At 46.5% G+C, this 21,715-nt stretch overlaps 1 protein-coding gene across 8 annotated transcripts in view; it reads right to left on the reverse strand.

Moving 5' to 3' along the window:
- DGKA (diacylglycerol kinase alpha) overlaps positions 1–21,715 on the reverse strand; it is a 458,241-nt gene that overhangs the window by 330,204 nt on the left and 106,322 nt on the right. The gene's annotated exons all lie outside the window — the stretch shown is intronic.

A 21,715-nucleotide genomic window follows, 5' to 3' on the forward strand; every position in this document is an offset into this window, starting at 1 on the left:
TATGGTCTCAAATTCACTCCCAAGAAGTAGGAGTCAAGGGGTGATAGAGCTGCTCTTAAAGGGTTTGAATGGACATGTGCTCAAAGGGCCTCACACCCTGGGAGGGTGGGTGTCATGAAGAATGGAGGAGCCTTAAGGGCTCATTCATTCAGCACTGAAATGCATTTAACACCCATGCCTGTGTCTTGGGGGTACCACTGAGCGCTTTGGCTTTCTGCTTGTATGGATCTTATGGCTTTTTGCTTCAGGGTGTCCAAGAGTACTGGAAGTATCTGGGTAGAGCACAAGAATCTGGTGATGGGGATAACCCACGCTGCAGGCCACACGCTCGACCTCATCTTCTCTGCAAGCCCCCACGTCTCCTTCAACCACACCACTGAACTCTACTGGACCGACCACCGCTGCATCCACTTCACCTCCAGGAAGCCCACCATGCACCACCATACCCACCAGATGCCTCGCCACTGCTGGAGTAAAATCACTAAAAACCAGCTAACCACCGCCCTCGCCCAGAACCCACCAGCCGACCCCACCTACCCTGACATTGCCGCTCTCAACTTCAGACAGTGGATTGACGACTGCGCGAACACCCTCGCCCGCTTAAAAACCCTCCAACAGCCGCACAACCAAGAAAGCCAGCTAGTTCACCAAAGAACTCCAGGTCTCCAAACGAACATGCCGGAAACTGGAGAAGAACTGGTTCCGCGAACGAACACTGGACAGCTACACAGCCCCTAAGAACGCCACCCACAGACACCATCACCTCATCAGATCCACCAAAAGATCCCCATTCAAAAACTGCTAGACAACAATGCACACGACAGCAAAGAGCTCTTCAACATCGTGAAAGAACACTACAACCCCAGCTCCAATACCAATGACACCCCACCCTCTCAAGACCTATGCGACTCAATGGCCACCTTATTTCACCACAAGAGTGCCGACATCCACGACAGCTTCAACGCCACGACCGCCCAGACAACCACTGAGTCTGCAAGCAGTAGCAACACCCCCATCCCTCAGCGCCTTGAGACCCTCACGGGTAAGTAGCGCACTTTACAAATACATTGATTGATAATTTGAACTTGGAAAAGAGGGTTGAGTGGGAGGAATTCTAACATGAAAGGTCGGTGAAGGTGAGAAGGTCTGGTTTTACTTGTAGATGGTTGAGAGCAAACGCGGTGCAGAAACGGCCGGTGGGGCTGTCTGACGAGCTTCCTTATGTGTGTGGGCCGATGAAGCTCTTCAACCAGGTCTTTTTGGCATGGGTGGTTTCCTGTTCCTTGCGGTGACAAGGAATGGCTGGGTCCCGACACTTTGGGTGGAGGGCTTCAACAGGGGAGGAGATGTTGAAAAATCAAGATTACAGAAGAGACTAGCTGCAAAAAGACTCCACCTTCGATATCTGGTCAGAAAGAAAAAGCGGTTGAGAAAACTGAGCTACAGCCATGAGGCAGGAGAGTGCAGGTCTGACATCCTCCTCCCCTTACAGCCTGGTTAGGAGTCAGTCAAAGGCCATGCACCCACCAGGAAAAAGACAGAACAACAATTGCACGTACAACAAAGTGCAGATAGGTGGTTATCACTGCACTTACTACAACACTCCCCTTCAAGGGCCAACCACTCAACACAACCCTTTAGACAAGACCCTGCACACCTATCCACCGCAGCTCAGCCATTCATGTTATGTATCAACGAGATCCCAACAAAACACACATGAATGCTCACTACTGTGCGCGCTTCGAACAGCGACAATAGGCAGTGCAGAACAGCGCAGATGTCGCTGTGCACTTAGCAGTGTATTGGTCAACAGAGAACAGTCCAACACTTTCAACATTCCATATTGTTGCTTATAAGAACTCACAATAGTACTAACTAGAATCCACAATATTCAGACAAACAAGTTTGGAGTGTGTAAACACACACACACGTGTACACACAACGTACATCCCACACACGAAATGTACACAAACATGTACCCACACACCTCATAAATCGGACCGCACCACTCTCAGAAGACCGCATATCTATCCAGGACCACACCAGTCACTCAACCAGGATTTAAAAAGGCTCCAGGGAAATATGCGGAATTTGTCTCCGTATAATTAGCCGACGTCTGGAAACGTCCACATTATCCACTTAGAGTTCTTCTGAGCAGCAACTGGCAGGCAGCGAGTGGGCGTTCTTATTTCCACTTCCAACTGGGCCCAAAGCAAATGCCTTGTTTAAGCGGCCAGCAGTTGGCCACTATCCTGTCGGAAGCTATCTGACGCCTAACTCCTAGGCGGTGCCCAGGTAATGGATCGAAACAAAGTCACACAGCTTGTTGGCGCTTCACGAGTACTTAAGAGAAACAATGATTTCGAGGCATGTTTTATGACGTTTTCCAACCACTATATGCCAGAGTTATGCATGCACTGAGAATTTCAGATGAATTAATTAGTCTGTGTGAGTAATTAAAGAAATAATGTTAATAGCACTTACTAATTTATTTTATAGCGCTTCTCATACCAATATAGCAAGTCAGAGTACTCTACATCACACATTCTATAGAGACAATTGGTTATACAAATGTGGAAAATCAATGTACGGGATATGTTACATAAGACAAGGGTTTCAAGGCATAGAAGTCATATATCTCCCTTACTAATCGAAATTGTTTGTTAGGAGTGCATGGCCAGCAGAAACGCAAAGTCAGTTTAACGCAGAAGTTGGGCTTGTCTCTATCAAAAAGACTTTGCTCCTACCCAAAGAATCACTTCTTGTAATTGTAAGAGGGTATCCTGGCACTTAGACCATAAACATTACCTGCAAGATGTTAACACTACGCTGCTCTCGGGAAGAGGTGACTTTTGAGATCCTTTTTAAAAGACAAAAGATCCTGTTTGCACCTTAGGGACATCTGTAAGGAATTCCATAGTTTGGCGGCCGCAAAGCTGAAAGAGCCGCCGCCCATCCTCATCCTTTTTATCCTGGGGACTGTAACCAGGAATGCCGAGGAAGATATCAAAGGTCTGGCGGTAGAGTACCAGGAGAATAGATCTTGCAACATCACTGGACCCAACCCGTGCAGAGCTCTGAAAACCAGACAAGAAGATTTAAAGCAGATCCGTTTTTGGACGGGGAGCCAATGAAGATCCGAGAGCGCAAGAGAGGAAGAGGCAGACCGCGGTCGTGAAAGGGCCAATTTAGCTGCCATATTCTGCACCTGTTGCAACTTCGCGACCAGGGTGTTGGGGGCCCCCAGAAGCAGTGCGTTACAGTAATCTAATCTACTGAGGATGATACTACGCACTGCTTCCGTCCTTGCCGCGGGGGGAAGTAACGGAAGAATTTTCCGTAACATGCGGAGTAGTAGCATGCAAGTCGCCGTGGTTTTATGAACGAAGGCATCCAGCTGGAGGCTAGGCCCGAACAGGACGCCTAGGTTGCGGGCGTATTCTGCCGCCGCTACGGTGCCTAGAGTAGAAAAAGGCCAGAACCCCTCGGGTAAAGGACGGGGCATTCGGTCCAGTGAGCAATGGAGAACTTCGGTCTTTGCTCCTTTAAACTGGAGCGAATTCTGACGCAACCAGTCCGCCGTTAGTCATGCAACAATGAAAGGATTCCATGGAAACCGCTTCCCTGCCCTCAAAGGAAAAAATAAGTTGTGTCATCAGCATAATTGATGACAGAGATGCCAAATGACTTAATCAAACTTATTAGAGGGCGAAGATATAAATTAAAAAGAATCGGGCTGATTGCGGAGCCCTGTGGCACACCCTGATTTACATATTTTACGGCTGATCGGAAAGGCGGCAGGGCCACATATTGCTGCCTGTTACAGAGGTATGAGGCCAGCCAGTCCAGGGCCAGGCCTGTCAACCCGGACTCCCGGAGCCTGCCCAGTACCATCGCATGGTCAACCGTATTGAACGCGGCAGACATGTCGAGCAGCACCAGAAATGCTGCTCCTCCCATGTCGACACGCGAGCGCAGGTCGTCCAGAACGGCCACCAAAGCAGACTCCGTTCCGTGGGCCGGCCTGAATCCAAACTGGGCCATGTCCAAAAGATCGTTGGTTTCAAGGAAGCTGGACAGGACCCTAGTGACCAATTTCTCTAAGATTTTTATCGAGAAAGGCAAGAGCGAAATGGGCCTATAATTGGCTGGGCACAACGGGTCCAAGGTGGCCTTCTTTAGCAGAGGAGTAACCACTGCCAGTTTCCAGCTATCAGGGACCGTGGCCGTGGCAAGGGACTGGCAGCAGATGGAATGGAGCGGCGGAAAGAGCTCCCCCTGAAACAGCTTCCAGAACTTATGTGGCAATGGGTCTAAAGGGGAACCAGATGAGACGCTATTGGCCAGTAGGCAGATATCCTCCAGAGAAGGAGTGGGAAAGCAGGTCAGCCGAGGCGGTACTGCTTCCTCCTCAAGGGCCTCCCGAAACGCTATACTCACTGGTTCCACAGAACAGGGGGCGAGGGGGCTGGTCAGATTGGAGGCCGAGAGTCCGTTCAGGATGATTTTTATTTTATCCTCAAACTCCAAGGCTAGGGAGTCACATAGCTCCTGAGAAGCCGGGATGGTGGATGAAGCGCAGGCTGGATTAGAGAGGTTCTTGACTAATTTGAATAGGGTTTGGGACTTATTACCTGCTTTAGCCAAGGTGTCCTCTAGGAACTTGGCTTTAGCCACCCTAATCTGTACTTTATAGTCCTGGAGGGATTTTTTATAGAGCAGCTTATCTGCTTCCAGATAGTGCCTTGTCCAGACCCGCTCCGCCTGTTTACAGCGAAGTCTTTGCTGGAACAGATCACTAGAGAACCAGGGAGTGGCTTTTAACGGCTTGTCTTTCACCCTGCGTAGTGGAATCACCTTGTCAAGCGACTCAAGGATGTGCTGGCAGAGAGTGGAGTAGCTTTCCTCAACATTCTGACCCATGGAAAAGACCCCAGGCAGTAGCGTGGGTAAGTTAGAGCCCTTCAATAGCCGAGACCATTGCCTGCTAAGTTTAGGCCTGCCCTTAGCAACCTTAGAATGACAAATGGAAGGGGGAAAACCCCACCGGTAAGGTTGTTTCCTTTCAGCTCCTTGATGCGGTTGATGGCTTGCTGTGCTACATTACAACTGCAACTTATGACCTGCAAGTAACAAAACGATCTGTCAAAAGCAGCAACACACGTCTCTATACGCAGATGTCCCCAGCATTCGATTTAGCCACCAGAGGTATCTTCCCATAATTACACCCTGAAATGTGCTGAACACACAAAGATCAGCAGGTGCCTTCTTCTCAATAGGATTTTAAAATATAGCCACTTTGTGACTAACTAAACCAGAAATTATTTACTGCCACACTTGTCCTCACTAGAAATTAAAGAGGGGCCCCTCAAACAAAAAAGGACAGGGCTCCATTTCAAACTGTAAAGTCACATGTTATTCCCTTTGGGATTATGAATTGCCACAAAAACTCAATCCATATCATTCCAGCTTACATACATTGACTCATTTATCCAAATCTCATACACACGATTCCTAGCCTGAGTAATATGTCACTTGTAGAACCTCAGTCTTAAAAATGTGCCAATCAGTAAAAATCAATAGAGGCGCACGAAGAAACAATTCACATCTAATGTGCCCGTATGTTCCCCAGATTTTAGCACTCTATATGTGTTGATGCGTTTCGGTGGCTTGAAGTTAATACTGGTGTAATGCTACAGGCAGTTACACATTGTGTATTGGCCATTGACTCCACGTTGCTTTAGCTACATGTGTGAGCATGGTTTCATTTTGTGTCTCTGGCCCTGCCTTTCACCTGTGAATGCAGCCAAGCCCGGGGTTCTTGCCTAAATAGATTGTTTCTCACTTCACCAAGCAGGAGAGGTAAGCTGCAAGAAGAGTGTTAGATGCGTAGTGTCCAAGGATGTGAATGTGAAGAATTCTCTCTGCTCTCATCGGAGCCTGGCCAGCTCAGTTCAGTGACCTCGGTGCAGACAGTACCTAAAGTGCAGATGAAGGGAGGGGGAGCTTCTAGAAGTCTCTCTTCGTGTTAGTAAACAGTATAAATACTGAGGCTTTTCGACGCTTTGACAGCAACTCTTCTGGGAGTGGACACACTGCTGAGGGCTTTTGTGCCCAGCTGAAGACCGCTTGCCTGAGACTGTCAATGAGTTCTCTAGTCATGCTGGCAGGATGATGCTTGACAGAAAGCCGATTGAGTATTCCAAGTTCTGATTACTTAATCTGGTGTACAGTTATCTTTCTCTGCAGTTTTTCTTGTGTATACATTCATTACATGCCATTTGATATATGGGAACGTGCTGCAATAAATATTCTCCCTTACATGCCAAATGAGAGCTCTGTTAACATTTTTTTTTTATATATAGAGTTTTGGGTCTTAATTTTTTAGGGTTCACGTTGTGTCCGGATATTTCAAAGTCTTGCGTAGGTGCTCTGAAGGAAAAGCGTGACAACTGGCCCACACTTTCGAGACAACAGATTACCTCTCATGTGTCGATGTTTATCATGTATACCAAATTAGGCATCTAACTTGGTCCTCGCTAAGTCATATCCTTAATCAACCAGAACCATTGCACTCATTGATAAATGGTCCAGGACTTTTAACACCGGTTACTAACTTTGTATACAAAGGAGTTTTTCTAAAAGATGAAGTGAAGGAAATGCCAGTTCAAACTCCGTTGTGGAGCCGCTGGTTGCCTAATCAGCCCTCCGAATGCTTTATATCTGGAACACTGCGTTTCCACATCTACCAGTCTGCCTCATTGTTTTCACTGTTTTCTAGAATGTGAATTGTTTCTTTATTCACCTGTATTGATTGATTGTACTGATTAGCACATTTGTGAGACAGACGTTTTTTGTTTTGTTCTCTTTTGTCTGTCACATATGTTGTGGTTTTTTAGATTGCAAGTATTTTTTTCTGTATTAACACCTTTATGTATTTATATATGATCATTTTTAACATTTTTTAAGGTCTACATGGTGGATTAGAATATATTATGTATAGTCATATTTTAAATTTTATTAAACATCAGATTGAGTCAGTACATGTTGTGGCATATTAGGCTAGCGATCGTGAGTGAGATTTGTGTAAATAATTTCATGTATGTGAAATAGAATGAGCTTTTGTGGTAATTCATAATCCCAAAGGGAAAACCTGGTCACTGTACACTTGTCATTGCTGCCAATTTCTTTGTCAGAATTTTAAAATAACTGTATACGTTGGCTTTCATGACTCGGCCCACGTGGCTCTACCCTCGTTCCCCTGTGTCATCTTGACCCCAATTTATGGATTTACAGCTTATTTTTTCTCCAATTCCAGCACTGAGCGCTGCTCAAATCAATAACAACCTAACACAACAGGTGTGCGCTTTCCAAAGCAACCTACCTAAACCAGTCCTTTCATATTAAAGCAGGTGCAGTGTGGTTAAGCCAAACTTCTTCTGAGCCTAAAGCCTACTTTATTGGTAGTCTGACTCCTTATTGGTGAAATTGACGCAAGTGGGTGGCAAGAGAATACATAAAACGACAATTGACTGATATAAAGGTTTCAATTGGGAGTATGACGCGATCAAAGATGGCTCTAGTAAGTGGTTTTAATAATGAGGTGTCTTTAGCTTTAATTATGTTACATGGACTTTGTAGATAACCTCTATTTGTAAAGCGCATGTTAACCCAAAGGTATCTTGGCACTGAATAACAGATGTTTATTATACATAGCAAGTACATGGCATATTCCATCATTTACTTGGTCACTTGGCACAAGTGGTCTCTTTGGCTGTAGAGTGGCTACCCTAGGCCATTATTCATCTTGTGACCTTTTGTCCAGTCCGTATTCGTATGTTATGGACTAAGTGTGGGATGAGGATTGTCCCAGCAAAGGGTGCTTGAAGGCAGAAGTGAGGGCATCTTTTGACTATGTGGTTTGTTTGGGCCATTTGTGGATTCGTACAAGTCCTGATGTCTTGGTGGTGAATTTTAGTTCTTAGGTATGCATGTGGTAGATAGTCCTGCCTCCAAAGCACCCCTTCATCTGGGCTATGTATTCAGACTTCCCTTCGGCACATGTTGCCTCTCCATGGTTTATTTGGGTATTATCTATACACGTGTTTGGCTATTTTTCCAATTCATGGAGCAATTTTTGGCCACTTGGTGCTCAATAAGTGGACTAAGCAAACTGCTCCATCGGTTTGATATGGGTACTGAGTCTGCTGGCACCCTTGATAGCTTGGCGCACTCACTATGGTGTGAGTACAGTTTAAGTGATTGCAGTGGTCTTGGTGGCACTTGATGCCTGTACTTTATCTGCTTGGCACATTTACTACTGTCAAAATCCTACACCAGAGTCCATGGTTAACAGGGTGGTTTTTGTGCTACCCGTTGTGGGTGCCTATGGCCCTTTATCAGTGGCATAAATATGCAGAACCTATGTCCACAGTGTAGATGGACAACTGACTTTGTTTCTGTGTCGCTTGATGCTGATGCCATTACCCTTGATGTACTCTTGCTATGGTGCTGGTGCACTGGTGGTGAATATGGTGGTCTCAGGGCCACTTGTTGCTGATATAATTAACCTTGTTGTGCTAATATACTGGCGGTGAGTGTGGTGGTTGGTCCATGTGCCGTTTGTAGCTGGTGAAATAAACCGTATGCAGCTCTCCTTGTGGTGCTAGTACACTGGTGGTGAGTGTGGTCCGTGGCGGCTGTTGGCGCACAGATGCACACAGGCTCCTAGACACCCCTAAGCTAATCACAACGCTGCTGTCACTAGCATGATTGGTCTGAGGGGCCTGGTTTAGCTCTGTCAGGGAGTGGGAGCCTGTGCATGTCCTCCACCCAGCTGCGCAATGCAGCCGGGGGAGCAATGCGTAGGGCGCATGTCTGTTTGGCTAGCCAAACCATCATGCGCACTAAGTGTACCAGCCACTCCTTCCCTGCTGGCTGTGATGGCAGCCCAGCCCTGCAAGGTAAACACTTCCTCAGTCCGGAAAAATAAAATGATAATAACATTATTATATTTTTCCTTTTTGCACAGTGAGCGGGGAAGCTGCCACTCGGTTGGTCCATTTGCCAACTATCTTTACCTTACGCTGTGAGTAGACTGGTAGTGAATGGGGTGGCCTCAGTCTGTGCCACATTGTGCTCAGGCCTTTAACTGTTGTGAGCACCTTACAACAAAGACCACCAAGGCAGTCTCTGACACCTGCTGAATAGGCTCTCACCCTCTGCCTGCTCCTAATGGGCGGGGTGGGACTGCAAGCACTAGGCCTTTCCGAGACAACTGCGTGCTTTCAGTCATTAGTGGGCTTGCTGTAAATATTTAATGCTGCGGTTACTGTTGTATTTGGAAAAGGAGAAACAGCTTTGAATATTTCATGTTTATTACAGCTCTAAGTTGCCAGAGGAAAGTGTGAGCTGTTTTTATGTTTGTGCACTGCTGTCTTGTTTGTTGTCGGGGAGAGGAGTGCTGGGGGGAAAGCAACGCTCTACATGTGACGACACGTTGTTACACACCCGTGAAGAGGCAGACACATATCCTGTTTTACAAAGCACGGTGCTAAGTGTCACTTCGCTCTATGCCCTCCGGATACCAAGGTTCTAGGCGTGGCTTTTCTTTTTCACACCTGATGGCCTCTGGGATGTGTAGTCTCTGGTTTCGTCAGTCGAGCATTGGCCCGACACATCTGGCAACAAACGTTTTATTGGAAATGGAATGAGGCAGCAACTGTTTGGCAGTCCCGCCTATTTTTCATAAACGTTGCCTTTTAACCAGTGCTTTCCTGGAACTTTTTTTAATGTATTTTTCTCTACTCATCTTACCTCTTAAGATGTGTACTTTATTTTATTTTTGGACCGAAGGTATTGGAGCGCTTTACATGAGTACCAGTTACATTACACAAGGACGCAATCATTCTGTTTTTTTTGGTAGGCACAGGGAGATTAAGTGATTTGCCCAGAATCACAGGATGTGGCCGCGACCCCGAGGCTCCAACCTTGGTTTCCCAGCTCTAAAGTCGGCAGCTCTAGCTGTAAGACCACATCCTCTCCCTGTGCGAGTCAGTAGTTATATAGCATAACGGACCCCTGTTTCTCTCTGCTCATGGTTTATTTAGCGTCCATGACAATTCGATGAGAAATGTTTTACAAGAAAACAGCAACTGGTACACAGTGACTCAGATCTTTGGGTAACGCAGTCTTGATTCGAGGCGAAAATAAACCACGTTTACTGCACATAATCGGTGAGAAAATACCCACACAAAAATACAAAATGACATAATTATAAGGTAAAATGCAGGAGCTTTACAAGAATACATAGCACGTGGCCCATGAGCGGAAGAATTCACTGGTTGCCTTTGGGTGTCGGGAGGTGTTTCTTGGTAGATCTAAAAACTTGCACTGATGGGCTGGCCCTGATGAAGGAGGCTCAGTCCAGTGACTGAGGCCAGGAAGGTGACAGGACCTGAATCTAGAAGTCGTACAGGGCTGTCTAGATGAAACCGGGAGCACCTTAATCTAGTAGATGTATGGCCCTTCTTCCCCCACTAACCAGTCTGCGCACAGATCTTTCACCCGCCCAAGGGGGAGTCTGACCTCTAAGCCAACCCTTCCCCCCGCCAACACCTAATCAACCAGAGCAGAGCCCCCCCACCGGAGTGGACCTTGACCCCCATCCTCAACTAGGCCCCTCCCCCCCCCCGGCTCACCGCAGTTGGGCGACATGCCAGAGTTAGCTCCCCAGCCACCTCTGAACCCCTCTAGAATCGACAGTCAGCAGCCTCTCGACCCCAGGGCTCAGCTCCTCCCGTCCCCTCCCCCCCCGCCCCTCCAGACAAGCTGATGCAACGCCTTGACCGGCTAGAAGCACAGCTCGGGATCCTAATTCATGGCCTAAAGGAAACACTTTCCACCCAAGGTAAAATACAGCTGTCAACCCTTAGTCTTCGCTACCCCCCCCCCACTCCTCCGCTAACGAAGAGAATTGACTCACTACCCCCCACCCAGACCACGGCTCCCGCAGGCCCCCGGCCCTCACTCACGAAACCCTGGGTGGAATCACGAACAGACACCCAGAAGAACTAATCCCAACCTTTCCCCCGGGAAGCGACCACACTCGTCTCATCTTACGGTCACCCCACCATCCCTTACCACAAGCTAGCTCCCCACCCCCAGATTACGACTCCGCCCACCTTAGCTCAAACCCCGACTCTGATATCTTCACTCAAATCCGCAATCCAAGTTATTACTGGTATGGGTAGGGACCCCCCCCACCGTAGAGCCCCCAGACTTCCAGAGCACCTATCCTCTATACCCAGGGCCCTCCCTGACACTCAGAAGCCTAAAGAAGAACCGCACATTAACTGCATGCTCATCAACAGCAGATCCGCTTCCAAACACGCTACTGAAATAGCAGAAGACATCCTCTCACATGACCTGGATGTAGCCTTCATCAAGGAAACCTGGCTAAACACCTTGTCTTACCCCCACCATGGATATGCTGGTGCTGCCGGGTTTCTCAATCATCCACAAAGATAGACCTGAGCTCCGAGGGGGTGGCGTAGCAATCATTCACAAGAGCGACCTCTCCATCTCAGAATATCCCTCTTGCCTTTATAATTGCTTCGAATGCCTATCAGTCATCATCAAATTGCGTACTAACAGCGCACTACACTGCCATCTCCTGTACCACCCTCCCAGTAACCACAAGGAATTTGGATCACAGCTCTCGGACTTGATCACCCAATTATCTCTCAGCAACGATAACAGCTTAATTCTGGGGGACCTCAACTTAAGATGGAATGAAACAAAAAACCCGCTCATCCAATCTCTGAATGGACTCCTGCTAGACAACAGTTTGTTCCAACACTGCCTAGAAGAAACTAACCACAGAGGAGCTATCCTAGATGCAATCATCTCGGACAAGAAAGCAATCACTATTGACTACATCGTTCCTGTTGACTGGTCCGATCACCACATTATTCTTTTTCATATCAACCAACCGGCCCTTCCCAAACCCCCCACTCTGGCTCCTCCGAAATGGGCCAGGAATACATCCCGAGTCCCTCGAGACAAACTAGAAGAAGGGCTAAGCACGCTCCTTCCAATCGAAGCGGAGCACCTCTCAACCTCCGAACTTACCTCACTCTACCACTCTAACCTGACACTCACCTTGGACCGGCTGATGCCCCTGAAACTAAAAAAAACCCCAGAAACACCCCCTCTAGGTCTTGGTTCACCACTGACATCAATGAGGAAAGAAGACACCTCAGAACCATAGAAAGAGCTTGGAGGAATAATCCTTCCTCCCTTCATCGTGATCAACTCAAGGCAACACGCAGACACTACAACAAGCACATCAAGAACAAAAAGTCATCGTTCTTCTGCTATGCCCTAGACAACGCTAAAAATCGCCCCAATGAACTCTTTAACATCATTAGGAGCCAAACATCCAAACCGCCAACATCCAATATGATGCGTCAAAATCGCTCTGTGACAACTTTGCTAGCTTTTTCAATGAAAAAATCGCCAAAATAGATCTGGCTCTCAGCACTGACCCAGCCTCTCTCATGGGGACATCAACACTAGCAACAATAAGCAACTCCCTAGTGAGCACTCCTACGCTTTGGTCCTCCTTCCGCCCCATCCAGGAAGATGAGATAATCAAGCTGATAGCCACCGCTAAACCCTCATCCCACTCCCTAGACCAGCTACCCTCGAACCTGATGAAAGACATGAAGCGCACCCTAGCCCCAATCTGGTGCAAGATAATCAACAGTTCACTGAGCACGGGACTCATTCCTGACTGCCTCAAAGTAGGCCAAGTCACTCCGTTACTAAAAAAAAAAACAGGTCTGGACATTGAGGACATGAACAACTTCAGACCGGTGTCAAACCTTCCGCTCCTATCCAAAATTCTCGAAAAATGTGTTCTCCCTCAGTTAACCCAACACCTAGAGAACATCAATCTGCTAGACCCTCACCAATCAGGATTCAGAAAGGGATGCAGCACCGAAACCGCAATCTTAAATGTCCTAGATGATCTTCACATGTCTCTCGACTCTGACCAATGCAGCCTACTCATCCTACTTGACCTATCGGCCACGTTCGATAAAGTTGACCACACCCTGCTCCTCAAAGCCCTCCAAGAGCGAGCAGGCATTGAAAGGACGGTACCAAAATGGTTCTCCTCCTTTCACAACCGCTCACAAAGAATAAAAATCAACAACTTCGAGTCCGGCCCCCGACCCGTCAGCAGAGGAGTCCCACAAGGGTAGGTTCTCTCTCAACTCTTCAACGTATATATGGAACCCCTCACCACACTTCTAAGGAAGTCTAACATTCCCTTCCACCTCTACGCGGATGATACACAACTCTACCTGGAAACCACCTCGATCGAAGACATCCACAGACTGAACGTCGCGCTCAAAGAGGTCCAACAGTGGCTCTCAATGAACCACCTCAAACTCAACCAAGAGAAAACAGAAGTTCTCCTCATCTCAAACAGAGACAAAAACCCTCAAATCGAGGAATGGCTCAAAGCCTTAAACGCCCTTAATGGGGCTCTCACGCCAACGGACTCTGTGAAATCCCTAGGGAGTACCCTTGACCCCAAGCTGGACATGAAAAAACACATCTCAAAAGCCGCAAAATCCGCAGTCCTAAACATGAAGCTACTGTACAGAATAAAACACTTCCTACCTCCAAAAGATCTCAAACAGGCCACACAGGCGTTGGTGCTTTCCAGAATTGATTATGGAATCGCAACTTTGACCGGTTCAGCAAAATCTCACTTGGGTCCCCTGACCACGACCCTCAATGCCGCAGCAAGAATGGTCACAGGAACGAAAAGATTTGAGCACATCTCTCCGGCACTTAGGGAACTGAAGTGGCTTCCTATTGGCCAACGAGCCAGCTTTCGCACAGCCTGTCTCACGCATAAAGCCTTGCACATAGGCAAACCTGAATATCTGGCCGCCAAACTCAAAATGGCCGCTCAGTCCAGGAACCTAGAAGCTCCAACACGCTTCTACTCATCCCACTAAGAGCTCGGAAACTCAAAACCGGAACTAAATCCTTCGCGGGTAATGCACCCAAAATTAGGAACTCCATCCCACCCCACATCAGACTGACCACCTCCTTCCCAAAATTCAAGATACTTCTCAAAGCCCTCTTCCTAGAGCGCTCTGGACATTAAAAGGGGAACCCAGAAAGGACTTGAGGAAGGTTTACTATCGAAACCCCATCAACGGGAGTCATGCTCTGCAACTGTTGTCATTTTGCTTCTGAGTTGGTATACTAAAGATGTTTCCTTTTGTTTTCTTCTCTGCTCTAGTTTTCTGTTCTGAACTTGTTAGAGCACTTCACAGCATGTACAAATTGTGAGGTGATACCTTCGGGTCCAGCTAGCGCTATACAAAACTTCAATAATTAAAAAATAAAAAGATGAAGCCGGAAGGTTGTGATTGACCGATAGTAGACGTGGGTGTGTTGTAGTGGGCTTGTGCGATTGGTGGAATCGTAGTCTGCTGAGCGGTCGAGGAAAGCTTTGAAAAGAGATGCCAATAATACGCTGAGCGATACCAAAGGGGATGATGGACGGAGCGTTTGAGCAAATCAAACACTCCCCCCCCCCCCCCTCCTAGTCAAGTGATCTGGGTTTAATCCATCACCATTCTTTAGCTCCCTCAGCCACCCCAGTTCAGACATGGCCATATGCAAATCAGTCTGACCCTGTGCCTCTTGGGAACAGTCCAGCCCAAACTGCCAAGCCGTGTCTTCCCTGGACCTGAAACAAGCATCCTGGGACCGGTTTCGGGTTCATAATCCTCTCCAGCCAGGCTATCTTGAATCCAGTGGCAAAGTGAGCAAGGAACTCACGTCTGAGCATACCCTGCCAACTTATGGCAAACAAAGCGATAACAAAGGGGATGATGGACGGAGCGTTTGAGCAAATCAAACACTCACGCCCAGTCAACTGATCTGGGTTTAATCCATCACCATTCTTTAGCTCACTCCGCCACCCCAGTTCAGACATAGCCATATGCAAATCAGTCTGACCCTGTGCCTCTTGGGAACAGTCCAGCCCGAACTGACAAGCCATTTCTTCCCTGGACCGGAAACAAGCATCCTGGGACCAGTTTCGGGTTCATAACCCTCTTCAGCCAGGCTATCTTGAATCCAGTGGCAAAGTGAGCAAGGGACTCACGTCTGAGCATACCCTGCCAACTTATGGCGAACAAAGCGATACCAAAAGGGATGATGGACGGGTATGCTCAGACGTGAGTCCCGTGCTCTCCACGCCACTGGAGTCAAGCTATCCTGGCTGAAGACGGCTGATAGCCAGAAACCGGTCCTAGGATGCTTGATACCGGTCCAGGAAAGACATAGCTTGGCAGTTCGGGCTGGACTGTTCCCATGAGGTGCAGGGTCAAGGCTGATTTGCATATGGCCATGTCTGAACTGGGGTGGGGTGGTGTGGTGAGCAAAAAAACGATGGATTTAGGCCTAGATCTCTGTATTGGGGTGAATGTATGACATTGTTCTGCATTCTGTCCATCAACTGTTGTTTTTGCAATAATACGCGGAGGGCCTTGTTTTTGCACAGGGCCAGTCAGCCTGGTGGTGGTGATCAGAGTTATAGAAATATGGAAAGGTACGTAGTGTCCTGTGTTCCATGGAGGTTGTTTCTGATGAAGACAAGGTGTCCTATGTCAGGGTTCGGGCTCCCTTCACGCCTACCTAGGCATTTGAACCACGTTTCCCATGATCCTTCATTTCAGGAAGGTACATAGTGACAACCCGCGCAGAAGCGGATGCGCGTAATTCTGTTTGATTCCCGTTTGCCTTTGCTGGAGGTCCGTTGGTACGGGTCTCGTTTCCCTTCCTTGGTAATTTCCCGACTTCGATCTACGGAGGATTCCGGGTTCCGTGTTGCAGCGGTGGTGAGTGACGACGTGCTGCAATCTCCTTCTTCCTTCCACGGAACGTTGTGTGTCGGCCGACCACAAGTTACTGTGTTTCCGATTTCCTTCACCTGTTCTCGGGGCTCCGAGAAGTTCCAGCGCGGCTGCGCTTGTTGTTTGTTTATTTCCAGATTGAGGAGTGACGGCTGTCTAGCGATACTGGTGTGAACCTGTACTTTCTTTAACCGCATGCGCGCTAGCGGTTTTCCCGCTGCGCGCTGAAAAATTAAAAAACCCGCGTTACGTGACAAAGCCAGCTCGTCATGAGCGTAGCGCAGGTAACGCCCATGACGAGCTGGCTTTGTCATCAGCACTGAAGGGGTTAATATTGCGGAACATAGTGGTTTTACTACATGTCACCGTGATATTCAGAGCTTCATACTATGAGCGGAGCGCAGTGAGTCTCGGCCACGCGCTACCGTTAATGATTAATCATTCGGCGTTTTGTAGCGGAGCAAGGTGTGTTGGCTAACCATTTGCTGCCGTGAACCCTTGCTTGTACTTTGTTTAACATCTACAGCGGAGTATGGTGGTACTGCTACATTCTGCCGTTTATATTGTCTTCATCTGGAATTACACTCTTTCCCTTTTTCTTGAACCATCATCTGGATATGGCTTTATAATATTCCAGGTGTAAGGAACCTTGTTTCAGTCCTAAGCAGCAATTGGAGTATTTGCTACTTGCTGTATTTTCAGGATCATTGTGGAGAGTTCAGTGGGCTCTCTTATTGGAGTACTATAATCCAATCCTTGTTTTCTTCGTTTATTCTGCTGGGTGTTAATTGACTCTGAGTTTCAGGTGTGTTTATGTGCCAGCAGACACTTCCCTCTTAGCGAGAATTGATGAGTAGTCATGTTGTTTGTATGCAATGTATAACTGTGTATTTTGTTCTTGTATCGTTTCAGAGCCTTTGTCCCAGCAGTCCCCTCCCCGTTCCTGATATCCCTCGCCTAATGGTTCCAATTCCCTGTGATATATGATCAGGGGGCTGGTAACATTGGGAGGTGGACCCCCATTAGCAACGATCGGATCCTGTGGAACGTAATCTTGACATCCTAAGTATTTCTCCAACATTGTAAAATCTTGTATGAAAGTAAATGATTCCCCTGGCCAGTACATCCCAATAGTTTCTATCAGGCTGCTGCAGCTGGCAGATTCTGAGGTAGAAAGGACCGTCTCTAGTATAACAGCATTAGAGATTAAGGAAGCTCTTGCCACAATGCCTAGTGGGAAGGGTTGTGGCAGCAACAGTTTTCCAGAAGAGTTTCTTAAAACATTTTCAAGCAAGTTTATACCCTTTTTGATGGAGTTGTTTAACTTTGTTAGGGAAGTTGAGGAGGTTCTCCATCCTTCAAGGAGTCAGGGATAATTCATATCTACAAATTAGCTTGCTGAATGTGGTTTACAAACTTTTAATGCAAGTATGGGTAATTTGCAGTATTCCGGCAGCCCAGGCTGTAATACATAATGATCAGAGAGGGTTTGTGGCTGTCCAGGTGATGTTGGCGAATACTTGCTCGGAATAAACGCACTGGATTACTTTGCAGTGAACCTGACTCCTGCTGCTGTAGTAATGGTTGATGCAGAGAAAGCATTTGACTTGATCAACTGGGATGCACTTTTCTACAGCTTGGCATGGATTGGTTTTCCTACCCAATTTATCACAATGCTCCAGAAACTTTATCAAGGGGCACGAGCAAAGGTTTGTAAATTCCAATCTTGCAGGGGTAGTTAAAATAAACAGGGAAACCCGTCAGGGGTGTCCTCTGTCTCCAATTATATTCACCTTTTTATTGAGCCCCTGGCAGTTTGGATGTGTTAGAATTGATTGTGCCCCCCCCCCCCACGTATTAGGAATGGCCAAATTAAAAATGTTTACGGGTGAAATAATTTTCTAATACAGGCCACAGAAGCAGATCATCCAAAAGGTGCTAGACGAGTTGGAGCAATTCAGAATGACTGTGGGAAATAAAATTAATTGGACTAAAACTGAATTACTACTTCTTAACACTATAGCTAGTAATCTTCCTCCCCCTTCAGCAGCAGGCCCACTCTCAAGGCCCGATTTGATATCTGGGTGGTTTTGTGACAAATGGCTTTTGCCAGCTTTATCAATTACATTAAGTAACTATGATGAAGATTAAGGGGTTGTTTGATAGATGGGCAGTACTTCCCCTTATGTTAGTTGGTAGGGTAGCCCTTATTAAAATGTCTATTTTACCTTTGTTAAATTTTATAGGAATATTTGAAAAGAGAAATAAGCTATTTTACGCACTTTGAGACACATTTTAGATATTTTTATGGAATAAGAAGGCTTCTAGGGTAAAACTTTCTACACTCAAGCTTGATATCAGACAGGGTGGGTTGGCATTCCATCATTTGCATGTACATATATCCATTTCCACGTTCCCTTGTTGCTGCCACTGCAATGAGGCCCCACACACCAGGTAAGTCTAAAAGTCGTTTATTTAACACTGACGCATTTCGACCTTGTGGTCTTTCTCAGAGCTGGAGAAACATTGTAGTAGTGTTCTCTATATAGCCAGAGACACTGTTGCATAATTGATAAATATGGGCAAAAGACTTTAGGCACTGTTACATAAAACGTGCCACTCAGTTTTTAAGAAAAAAGACTTCATGTGTCAAAAAAGATAAAAAACAATAGAAAATGTTTCTTCCCTTAAATTAAATAAAAACATTACATGTCGTGTCATTAACAAATTAATAGTTAAAGAAAAAAGTAAATGCAAAAATAAGTTCCAGTTAAATCATTCATGCAAGTACATGTGTACTGTGGTGCCACAGTAATTCTACAAAGTGCCCCACATAGAGTATGCCAACGTGGAGTATCGGTCTCCCAGGGTTTTGCTGCATAGGTAAAATATGTATAGGGATTCCATCCCTCTAAGGGCCCGTCCCCTGTCTCCACCTCTGGTGTTGGTAGGAACCCTGTCAATACCAAAGAATGAGATTCTCAGTTTCAGTGGAGCTATGTGATGTGTTAGTGTCTAGCCATGGGATGTGTTCTGTCATTGTTCCGAATTGCCCCTAAGGTGTTCCAGAATGCGTTTCTTGACAGGGAAAATTGTGCCCCCACATACTTCATGCCGCACACACACACACAAGCACATAAACATAGCCACTATTGCAGTTAATGAAAGGCTTCATCCTGTGTTGCTTACCACTGGACAAATTAACAAACTTGATATTGGTACTATGCATGCAAGCCTTACATCTTCCGCATTTGTAGAAACTGGGGAGTTCCTTCAACCAAGTGTTGCTTTGTGATTTGCCTGGTTCCATCAAGGTGTGTACTAACATGTCCTTTAAAGAGTGACCTCTGCGGTATGTTATTTGTGGGTTTGGACTGACCAGTTTACCTATGATCTGGTTCAGTTTCACAAGAGGCCAGTGTTTTCTCACTATGGCCTGGACTTCTGTACAGCTTGAATTGTAGGTTGTTATATGTCTAATCCCGGGCAGGGTGGATGCACGTAGCTTGGGTTTAAGTAAAGTCATTCTCTCCACATCCCTGACCTTGTATCTAGCCTCGTCCAAAACTTTGAGTGTACCCCTTTGGAGAAATATCTCCATCTTTCCTTTTTCTAGTGCTTGGGCTTCCAGAGTACTGCAGTTTCTCCTAGCTCTGAGGAGTTCCCCTTAGGGGATACTGCATTTGAGTTTAGGTGGGTGGTGAATCCTCGCATGCAAAATGCTGTTCCCAGCAGTTTCCTTCCTGTGCAGCCTAATTTAAAATGTCCCATCCCGAACTATAACCTCCTCATCCAGGAAATCAATCCTGTCTATGCTGATTTTGCTGGTAAATTTGAGGTTAAGGTCATTGATGGAGATGATTTCAAGGAACTCCTCTAAAATGGCTTGGGGGCCGTCCCAGAAGAGGAAAATGTCATCCATGTATCTGGTCCAGATACTTTGTGCATTTGTCAAAGGCCTCCGACCACACACATTCCGACTCCCACCACCCCATAAACATACAAGCGTAGCTCGGCGCGAAACAACTGCCCATGGCAGTTCCTGTCAGTTGTCTGTACCATTGTTTGCCGAACAGAAAGAAGTTGTTTTCCAGGCACAACTGGAGCATCTCCCGTAGTAGGCTGTAGTGGTCATATGTGGCAATGGGTCTGTCCTTGAAAAAATGTTTGCAAGCCTGGATCCCCAGTTCGTGTTGGATGCATGTGTAGAGCGAGACCACATCCACTGTACAGAGAATGTAGTCAGCATGCCATGGTATATCCGAGATCTTGGATATAAAATCCATACTATCACTGCAGTAGGAGGGTAGGCTGCAGACATAGGGGAATACGAAATGGTCTAAGAATATTGAGGCAGTCTCCAAAAGACTATCATTGGCTGAGATGATAGGCCTATCCGGTGGCTTGACCGGTTTCTTGGCTGTTAAAAAAAAAAAAGTTCTTCTTGATTTAAGAGCCCTGAAGTGTGCCAATTTGAAAGCAAACATGGAAACAATCAATGGTACCAATATATTGTCCAACATTGTTCTTAATAGAACTGCAAGAAAAATCAAGCTGGCTCTTGGCTTCCACCGTATACTACTTAACGTCCCACAGAACAACACTCCCCCCTTCGTCAGAGGGCTTGATTACAAAAGAGGGAGGTTGCTTCAGGGAGATTAGCGCTGCTTGTTGGCCCTTGGTTAAGTTTTTGGCAGCAAGGTTAGTTAGTGTTCCTCATACCCATATATATATATTTTCAAGGAAGCAGGATCATAGCTCTTATTAAGACAGTTAAATTACCAAAGAAAATAAGATACAAGGTTGCACAGGAGTTTAGCACCCGACTTAAAGCACTTTTTCTCTTAGCACATTTCAGGCTTTGAGTATCTTAATTTACAAGTTTTCTGGCCTGAGAATTCCTCATAGTCAATTAAGATTCTGGAAAGCCAGTGGTGGTAAAGAACTATGAGATTTTTTTAAAGGAGGGGCAGATGTATTATATGGCAAGAACTGCAAGCAAGAAGTTACGATCGATGGAAGTTATTTTTTCTGGGGTTTCCGCTGATTACCAGTAAAAAAAAAAAAAAAAAAAACTTGCCCAGAGTCCAACTTAAACTTCCACTCCATTATGCGTGAACTTTTGAGGTCAAAATTTAAGGGGATTGACAACTGGTATGGATTAATATGTGAGCAGGGGGTAGTCCGGAGGTGAAAAGCTTTTTACGTGAAATCAGCCTGTCCACACAATGCACTTTTTCGGAGGTAGATTGGCAGTCTTTTGTTGCTAGGGTATAAAGCTTTAAGGGCAGCAAATTTTAAGAGGATGTCCTTTCTATCTCTGTATGGCCCATTACACACCCCTGTGGCTGTCCATAGAATGTACCCGGCAATGGAGGATCGCTGTTTTTGCTGTCCGCAACGGGATGGGAGGTTGGTTGCAAAACTTTTACCTGCCAAGAGTTGGCACAGTTTTGGGTAACTGTTCTCTGGTCTCATTCTCCATATTAAGACTGATCAGGAGGCTTATATGTGTCAGAACCCCAACTCTTAGAGACCACAATGTCTCAGTGCTGTCAGGAAGGTCGTTGTTCATTCGACCCAAAAGGAATCCTGTTTGCAATCATTGGAGATTGTTTGTTTGTCCAATCGCGGAGCTTCAAGATGGCTGCCAAACTCTGGTATGGGTTAGCGGTCTAGTTTTTAGAGAAACTTCAGGTGTTTGAACTAAGGTGAAGCGCGCGAATCAAACTATCGGCGCACTTCACCTGAGGAGTCACCAGAGA

The sequence above is a fragment of the Lissotriton vulgaris genome, chromosome 1_1 (assembly GCF_964263255.1).
Source record: "Lissotriton vulgaris chromosome 1_1, aLisVul1.2, whole genome shotgun sequence".
NCBI lineage: Eukaryota > Metazoa > Chordata > Amphibia > Caudata > Salamandridae > Lissotriton > Lissotriton vulgaris.